This window comes from Peromyscus leucopus, chromosome 3, assembly GCF_004664715.2.
Source record: "Peromyscus leucopus breed LL Stock chromosome 3, UCI_PerLeu_2.1, whole genome shotgun sequence".
In the NCBI taxonomy this organism is placed as follows: Eukaryota; Metazoa; Chordata; class Mammalia; order Rodentia; family Cricetidae; genus Peromyscus; species Peromyscus leucopus.
In genome coordinates, this window is record NC_051065.1 from 60,482,917 (window position 1) to 60,492,159 (window position 9,243).

At 46.7% G+C, this 9,243-nt stretch overlaps 3 non-coding genes across 3 annotated transcripts; all 3 read left to right on the forward strand.

The window, feature by feature from the left end:
* The first annotated feature begins 1,602 nt into the window (after positions 1–1,602).
* Positions 1,603–1,674, forward strand: Trnac-gca. The gene has a single exon. It is a non-coding gene; the product is annotated as a tRNA-Cys (tRNA).
* A 5,144-nt stretch (positions 1,675–6,818) lies between these two features.
* On the forward strand, positions 6,819–6,890 carry Trnac-gca. Its single transcript has one exon. It is a non-coding gene; the product is annotated as a tRNA-Cys (tRNA).
* A 1,391-nt stretch (positions 6,891–8,281) lies between these two features.
* Trnac-gca lies at positions 8,282–8,353 on the forward strand. Its single transcript has one exon. It is a non-coding gene; the product is annotated as a tRNA-Cys (tRNA).
* The last annotated feature ends 890 nt before the right edge of the window (positions 8,354–9,243 follow it).

Sequence of the window (9,243 nt, forward strand, 5' to 3'; positions counted from 1 at the left end):
GAGGATGACAATGGTGTGAGCAGAGAGGACTCTCACTGGAGGGTTGGAAGCCAGAGTGGAGGGCAACCTTATCCCCTTGTCTTCTGCCCACACAGACGCCCCCAACTCATTATAAGTGAGTGGTGCAGATGCAGAGATGGCTTAACATTTTACACACTGAGTTCTCAAGTCACAACTGAGAGGTTCAGAGCAGACACAGTATTTATACCAGAACTGTATTTCCCAGCTAATCAACATAATCAGATCAGTTATCACTCAGGAAGAAAACACTCATTTCCTCATTGTTAGCATTCCGGCATCTGTACTGGCCTACCCTTAGGGTCCTGACAGGATAGACCTCAGCTGCAGCCACTAAGAGCACCTCCTGTGTGCAGTTCTCTAATAAAAGGGTGGGTCTTGCCTACCTCCCTCTCTTTCTCTTCCTTTACTGTCCTTTCTAGGGGCAGGACTCTGCCCCCAACTCTGCCCCTTCTCTCCCCTCCCCTCGATAAATCTCCCATGTGGGAGTCTGTTGTAGGGTGTGAATCCTTCCTGCTGTTTTCAAAAATACAACACTCATCATCTCTTGAAGCCATCGGTAGATTTGGGTTTTAGCTTCCCTAACATCCTCCACAGTTCCTTGTCCCAGGAAAATAATCCTTTCCTGCAACCTTGGGATCTGTGGTCTTTTGAACTGATAGTTCTCAGGATAGGGGCCAAAAAGAAGAGTTCTCAAAGGAAGGCCCCACTTCAGTACATTCTGAGGTCTGAACTCTGGGTACACCAATAGCCATCCTGCCTGCCTGGCCCCCACTCTTCCAGCTGTCTGAGTTGATGGTTGGAGCCAGTGTGGGGTGGAAACCTCTCTGGTAAGGTGCCTGACTTTCAAGTCCAGAACTAGACTCTCACTCCCACTTCATCACTTTCCTGAGGGTTAGACCCTTCCTTCAGGATGCTTATTCCATATGATGCATTGAAGGGTCAAAAAACCCCCAAATAAACAAAACAAACAATCAAACAAAAAACCCAGGAAGTAAGAGGGAGCAGAAAAGAGGTAATGGGGTCATTTATTTTCTTGTCCTGTGTGATCCATACAGAGGCCCTTGAAATGGACTCTGCTTATGAGTTGATCATGAATCAGGTGTGCTTGTTTGGACATGATTTTAACCCTCATCACCTTCCTCCACATCTATACCAGGGAAAGGAGCAGATGAAATCAACGTCTTGAAACTGTCAAGAAGCCAGAGCCATCTGTTGAGCTTGTTTGGTCCAGCCACAGGACCCTTTTGAACACACTCTGATTAGGGGTTCTCAGGTAGACTCAGGTTAGTTCTGCCAAGCCCTACCCACATCCAAAGCAAACCTTTTGAGCCTGACCCCTGGTCAGTCTAAGGATGTTTTAAATGCTGACCTCAGGGAGGTGATCCTCCTGCTTAGTTGGGAACTATGGGCAGGAGGGTCAAGAGGAGATAGCAGTTAGGCATGTAGAGGTGACTCAGGCATGAACCTCATAAAAGAGAGCCATGATGGCAAAACACTGTCAAGTGTACATGCCAGGACTGTGTCATCTATGCAGTGTCCATAAAGGTTTAGATGGCTTATTAGAGGTGCACATAAAAAGGTGGGGGCATAGCTCAGGGGTAGAGCATTTGACTGCAGATCAAGAGGTCCCTGGTTCAAATCCAGGTGTTCCCTTGCTAGAATCTCTTTTAGATGCAAGAAAGCAAAACTGAAGTAACTCCATTGACGTGGCGTCAATTAAAGGTCATTATCACTCATTGGCCCTTACCCCACGATGGTGCCCTAGGTGCACATGCAGGTTACTGTCACTCAAACGGTGGCAAAGACTGTGACCTTGAAGCGCCTTCACTGCAGGAAATCCATTCCACAGGAGGCTTGTGGGATAGAGGAAGCAGCTCCTCTCTCTTGCCAGTTTTCCTTATCAGTTCTGTGAAGACTTGACAGATTCCCAAGATGCTTTTCACACTCTTCACTCCCAGTGGCCTCTGCCTAGGCTCCTGCCACTTCTGTGGATAAACTTTGGTTCATGGACTTGTCTCTTATGTGAATTCTGAATAACGAGAACAATATCATACTTGTCTCTATGTACTCGACATGGATGACAGAGACCAACACCTCAAGAGTCCCATGAGTGTTTGTTGGGTGAATGAACGATGGGATGAAATGAGTGGAAGAAGCTCTCCACACTTGGTGTGTTGGGCTGCATGTGTGGTTCACAGAAGCCCCTAAACCAGCAGCTCCTGCTCTGACTACCACGTGTGGACTCAGAGGAAATGCCACTGCTGGACACACTTTCCCTCACTACACCTCAAGGCAGAGGGGCTTCTAGGGGGTAGTTAGGGAGAGAATGAAGGGGGGACTGGCTGTAGTGCAGAGAGCTTGCCAGTGCCTGCAGCACGCAGAGATCTTGGAGTGGAAGTGGGCAGCTGGTTTTGGTATGGTGCCATGGATGAAAAGGTGCTAATGAGCAGTTATACCTAAGTGGGGGGCAGAGGTAAGGAGTAGAACATTTGACTACAGATCAAGTGGTCTCTGATTCAAATCCAGGTGGCCCTCCCCTTTCCCTCAAGGTATGCAATGCTGGTTTTCCTACCCTGACTTATCCTCTAAGACAGAGAGAGGAGTGAAAGGTTGGGCTTTTATTAGAAGGTCATTGTCTATTTCTTCTAGCCTGAGTTCTGTCCATAAGGCCAGGGGCCAGTTCTTCTTTGGCTCAGTCCTAGAAGGGATAGGATCCTGCATCTGACTAAGGAGACAACAGTGGCAGATGTGTAGATGGGGTATGTTAGCCACAGCTGTCCACAGAAAATAGGACAGGCTGTGTGTGTGTGTGTGTGTGTGTGTGTGTTTGTGTGTGTATGTGTGTGTGTGTGTCTGCTTGTGTGTCTATAAAGAGAGATTTTAAGGAGCGGCCATTTTCTTTTTTCTTTAAAGATCTATTTTTTTTTAAAAATCTTATGTGTGTAGGTGTTTTGCCTATATGTATATCTCTGCACCACATGCATGCAGTGCCCACAGAGAACAGAAGAGGGCATTGGATCCCCTGGAATAGAAATTCCTGGCCATTGTCAGATGCTATGTGGGTGCTGGGAAATGAACCTGGGTCCTCTGAAAGAGCAGCCAGCACTCTTAACTGCTGAGCAATTTCTTCAGCCCTGTTTCAAACTTAATTCTGATGTGTGCGGGATGGACATCAGGAAGAGGTGAGACAGCAGATGGAGTTACGTATAACTGCAGGCCAAACTCCTTCTACCACAGCGACAACCAGTCTTTCCTCCTGAGTTTAGAAGTGGTGCAGAAGAGATCCACTCACATTGTAAAGAGCTTTTACTGATTGAAACATGGCTTGTAACCAAAATGTGTCTTCACAGCTAACATGGATGTGTTTGGCTAAACATCTGTGCACATGGCCCCACCAAGGGGTTACATAAAATTAACCAGCACAAAAGATATCATCTTAATCTTGGCCAATGCCATGCTCTTGAGTAAACCTATAAGTATTGAGTAAATCACACAGAAGGTGATAATAATCCTGGATAAGATATCGGTTCATCAATACCAGAGAGAGAGATGGACCATCAGGACCAGAGGCTGAGGCCAGTATTCACTGTGAAGTTTTAATTTGTTTTGAAGCATGGTTTTTCTATGTAGCCCTGGCAGTCCTGGAACTCACTCTGTAGACCAGGCTGGTCTCAAACTCAGAGCTCTGCCTCCCTAGTGCTGGGATTAAAGGTGTGTTCTACCACTGCCCGGCTCCAGTGGCTCTTTGATTTGACCGATTGAAGTCCTGGCCTGTGGCTTCTCTCAGAGTCCATTCATTTCATGAACCTGGGTTCTCATGCTTCTCTGCTGTGCCATGAACTCCTCACATTCCTGCTAACAATTGTCCCTGTGTTTCCGTTAGCCCAAGACACCTGAATTAGTGAAACACTGAAAAGGAGAGACAAGGCTAATACTGAGATCACCAGGCTTCCACACCAGGTGCATCTTTGGCTTCCATGGTTTCCTTGCCTAAAATAGGTCAAGACAGAATACAAATTGGCTAAGACAGAATACAAATTCAGGAGTGGGGAGGTATGGATTAATGAGAGCACTGCGCAACTTAGGTCTTAACCACATTAATAGCTCTGTATAGTCTCCCTTGTTCACCAAGTGTATTAGTTAGTTTCCTGTTGCTATGAGAAAATACCATGACCAAAAACAACGTATGGGAAAGGGTTTATTCTGGCTTGTGGGTATAGAGGGAGAGTCCATCCTGGTGGAGAGACAGGACAGCAAGTGGCAGGCATGGCAGCTGGAGCAGGAAGCTGAGAGTCCTGTCATCAACCACAAGCACAAAGCAGATGGAAGGAACTAGAAATGGCATGAGGCTTTTCCTTCAGTACTGCTACATTACCTAACCTCCCAAACAGTGCCACCAAATGGGGACCGAGTGTTCAGTACCTGAGACTGTGGGGGGATATTTCTCATCCAAACCACTACATCAAGCTACCACTTTTTGTCTGAAAGGGACCCGAGAATGAACATACAAGAAGTAGACCCAAGGCCAGATCACAGAGTGAAACCGAACAGAGGAAGACTCATGGCTTGAGGCAGAGACTTCTAATACCAGCCTATACCAGCTGATTGGTTCCCACAGTGCTGAACTGTGAGCATGAGGATAAATGTGTGCTGTGGATGCAGCTGAACTTAAACCTGGGATGACTATTGTGGAGGTGCGGGCTGCCTCAGCTGTGATCCCCATACCTAGCACCAAACTGGGAGCATCAGGGACTGACTGAGTGGAGGAGGAGACTTTAGTGGATCCAAGGAATTCGGAATATGCATACAGGGTATCAATGAGACTGCCAGACACAGGAGGGCCACTGAGGATTGGGAAAGCAAACTCATGGTTGCAAATAGCATGTTGTCTCAGTCACTGTCCTGTTGCTGTGAAGAGACACCACAACCAAGACAATCCTTACAAAAGCGAGAATTTAATTAGGGGCTTGCTTATAGCTTCAGAGGGCTGGTTAGTTCATTATCATCATGGCAGGGAGCATGGCAGCTCATATGCAGGCATGGTGCTGGAGAAGTAGCTGAGAGCTACATCCTGATCTGAAGGCAGAGAGAGAGGGAGAGAGGGAGGGAGAGGGAGAGAGAGAAGAGGAGAGGAGAGGAGAGGTGGGCCGGGCCTGGTGAAGTAGGTTTTTGAAACCTCAAAGCCCATCTCCAGTGACACACCTCTTTCCAAACAGTTCATCAACTGTGGACTAACCAGGCAAAGTTATGAACCTATGGGGGCCCGTCTCATTCAAAACACCACACATGTCTGATCAGTTGGAATTGGTTGAAAATTCCTATAGTGTAAGAATGAAAAGAATTAGAGTACATTAGAAAGTGAGGCAAGGTTATGAAGAAGAGTCGGCAACAGAAACAGACAACAAACCCCTAAGAACATTACTGTGGAGCCAGAGTGGGGTGGACAGAGAACAGTAGAAACAGTGGCTTAAAGACAAGACTCCAGTGATGAAAGAGAGAGCAAGGCTTTAGTTCTGAATGGCAGTTCACCAAACTGAGGCTCCACAAGGGCCACAGGGTGCTGGCCCAGAATGACTTTTACAAATGTAACAGGCCCCCAGACCTTAGCACAACTGACTCCATGATGGAAGTACATTCAGGTCATAAAACTGAGCATATAGACAGTACCACTAACCAAAACCAAAACAAAGACCTAATCCATAAAAGTCCATAGTTCTAGGAAAGTCTCTAAATGTAATAACCTTGTCTGTAGTTCCGTTTCTGGCTAACTGTTCTTGTGAACTGAAGAATGTCAACCCAGGAAATAATTTTTGTGCTTAAAAGCTCACCCTGAGAAAGGCTTGGGGCTACGCTGGGATCCTGGACACCCAGTGTAGTCACCAGTCAGCTAATACAATTTTCTATTGCCTTAAACTGGTGTCCAAGTGGTCTTCTCTGTGGATACTCCAAAATACAAGTCCTGGGATGGGTCTACGAGAAGCTCAAGGTTAAATAGAGACCCATCTGAAGGAGTCAATCCGTTGTGATTATTTCACTAAAAGTGAGGAAACCTCACAATCATGTGGGTCCTTGTGTGTGGCAAAGCACAGGAAAGTGACGTGAATCCCAACAGTGAAAACAGGTGGAGGGTGTGACTCAGAGACAGGCATCTGAAGCCTTCTGTAGATGGTAAGAGGGAGGAAGGGGAGAGGAGGGGGTCAGGGATCCTCGGCCCTGGGCTGTTTGGTGCAGAGGCTCTTTACCATAAATGTGGACTTTGCTTATGTCACCAATCATGTGTTTTGTTGGGCATGATTTTAACCACTGCCATTTCCCCCACATCTATACAATGGAAGGGAGCAGATTAAATCACTAGTCACAATCTGTCAGTGAGCCAGAGCCATTCCCTGAGCTTGTTGGAGATAGAGGTCATCCTCTGGTCCCCTTCCCAGAGACTCTGGTTTAGTAGTTCTTAGACATGAGCAAAGGAATGTGCTTTTCTTTAGTTCTGCCCAGGTTTATTTGTCTCCAGATGTCAGTTGAGCAGTCAGACCTCTACATCTGTATCTTTTAGGTGAATCTGAAAGATTTTTAGCACAGACCTCCAGGACTTAACGCCCATGTCTCAACTGGCAACTAGGGAAGGATGGTGATTGCCAGGAGGAAGTGGTAGTGAGGTGTACAGAGGCAGCTGAGGGCTGGGCATTCTAGGAGGAAACAGATGATGGCAGAGCACTGGCAAATATGCATGCCAGATGGTGACTGTCAGGGAGTGGCCACACAGGTTTAGAATGTTTATTAGACATATATAAGCAGGTGGGGGTATAGCTCAGGGGTAGAGCATTTGACTGCAGATCAAGAGGTCCCCGGTTCAAATCCGGGTGCCCCCTATTTTTTACTCCCCATGAACACTGAACTGGTTGCATGCCCTTCAGGAGAATTCCAGTCTCTTGAAAATTTATGTCATTCTTGTAGTGCTAAGGCTAGTTTTCATTGGCTCAGTTCTAATGGAGGCAGAATCCTGCCTCTGGTTAAGGAAGACAACAGTGGCAGATGTTTGATTGGGCACATTGGTCATGGCTGCCCAGACAAAACAGAAGTGACACATTGTGTATGTGTGAATTTGTGTTTTTATGTGTTCACACAGAGATAGTCTAAGAAATGCCTGCACAGCATGCGGTAGGAAGTCTGATTTCTGAGGGGCAGAATACAGGATAGATACTTGGAAGAGGTGGCATGTTAAGGTCTTGAGGTCAAATTCTTTCTTCTTTAGGGACACAACTCTATCTCCCCAGGCCTTTAACTGTTACAGGAGGCCCACCCACCTTACAGAAGCTAATGGGCTTTACTTAAAATCTGCTGACTGAAATTTGGGTGCCAACCAAAAATGCCCTCACAGCATCATCTTCATCGGTGTTTGACCAAACATCTGGGCATCCCAACCTCGCCAGCTGACAGCATGAATTATTCAGCACAAGAGATAATGCCTTGAGCTTATCAGTGATGTCTCAAAATAAGGCTGTGAGTGCTGAGGAAGTCAGAGAGGACAGATTTGGAAACATCCTGGGGCTGGCTGACTCAGGCAATGACATGGGCGGGACCAGACACCGAGGCCAGTGTTCACTGTGTCATTCCAGCACAGGAAGGGCAAGAAGGCTGGCTGAAGACCAGGTCCCATATTTCCTTAGGTCCTGTTTACTTTCCTCCCTCATCTTGAGGGCTTCATCATCCTGCCAATGATGGCCTTCCATGTTTCTATCAACTAGAGACAGGCTCTTCCTGCTGAATGTCCTCAAAGCCTTCTTCAGTCATTTACCTGGAAACTCTGTCTCAAGAGAATGAAATATCTTACTTGTCCCTGTGTTCACATGGACAGGGACTGACACCTACCAAGCTCCATGTTTGTTGAGTGAATGAATGACCAAGTGAAATAGGAGCACCTTCCTGAGGCCTTGTAGTGTGAAAAAGGCTTTCCAGCACTCAGTGTCAGGTTAGTTGAAGACCCAGGATGAGCTGCTCTTGTCCTGACCAGTGAGTGACTTAGAGAACGCTTACAGTGAGGTATCCTTTTCAGGTGCAAGGCTGGTGCCTTCACCACACCCTTCAGGATGGGGGTGCAGAGAGGGACAGGTTGAGGTTGGTGAAAAAGGAAGGCAAGCTGTAGTACGGAATGATTGCTAGTTTCTAGAACACAGAGAGGCCACAGTAGGTTACAAACATGTGGGCAGGCTGGGTGCCATGCCATGGTTGAAGAGGTACAAATGAGAGGTTATATACAAGTGGGGGTATAGCTCAGGGGTAGAGCATTTGACTGCAGATCAAGAGGTCCCTGGTTCAAATCCAGGTACCCCCTACCTTTTGTCATCAAAGTTTATCCTATATTCCTTTTAGATCAGGGCCCTGGAAAAGAATGATGAAGCACATCAAACTCCAATCCACAGTACAAGACAAACGATATCACTCAGGGACTTAGATGCACTTGTTAGAGGTTTTAGACATATATCCTTGCTTCATCTAGCCCTCAGGTTCTGCTCTGTTCCAGGAATTTCTGGGGTTATTGAAAAGCTCCCAAAGAGATGCTGGAGATCTGCAGATGAAGCTGGTCATCTCTTCTCTTACCTTCTGGGCTGCTGCATTGTTTCCCTGGCAGTGGAATGGCTCTCAGGTTTCTGATCTCACTATGCCAGGCTGCAGGTCAGAGGCCCTGGATCTTAGCTCTGTATCCAAAATCTGGAGCTCCTTCCATGGGCCACTGCAGATTTACTGGCCACATGCACTTATGTCTTACCCTACCCAGACCTGGGACTAAGGGAAGAACAGGATTCTAGGATGCTCTCTAGGATAGAATCCCAGGGAGAGATGGTGATGGAAGTCACCTAGAGCTTCTTAGAGGACTGACCTGAACTTCCAGGCCTCTTTCTCTCAGCCCTACATGCTAACATGCTAAGACTCATAGGCAAGAAAAGAAAAGCAGAATCACATCAATGAACAGGAACAACAAGACCTGGATTAGAGTCTTGATCTGTCCTTAAAAGCTCACTTCCATTGTGTATATATACTACATTTTCTTAATTCATTCTTCAGTTGAAGGGCATCTAGGTTGTTTCCAGGTTCTGGCTATTACAAATAGTGCTGCTATGAACATAGTGAGCATGTGTCCTTGTAGTATGATTGAGCATTCCTTGGGTATATGTCCAAGAGTGGTATAGCTGGGTCTTGAGGTAGATTGATTCCCAATTTTCT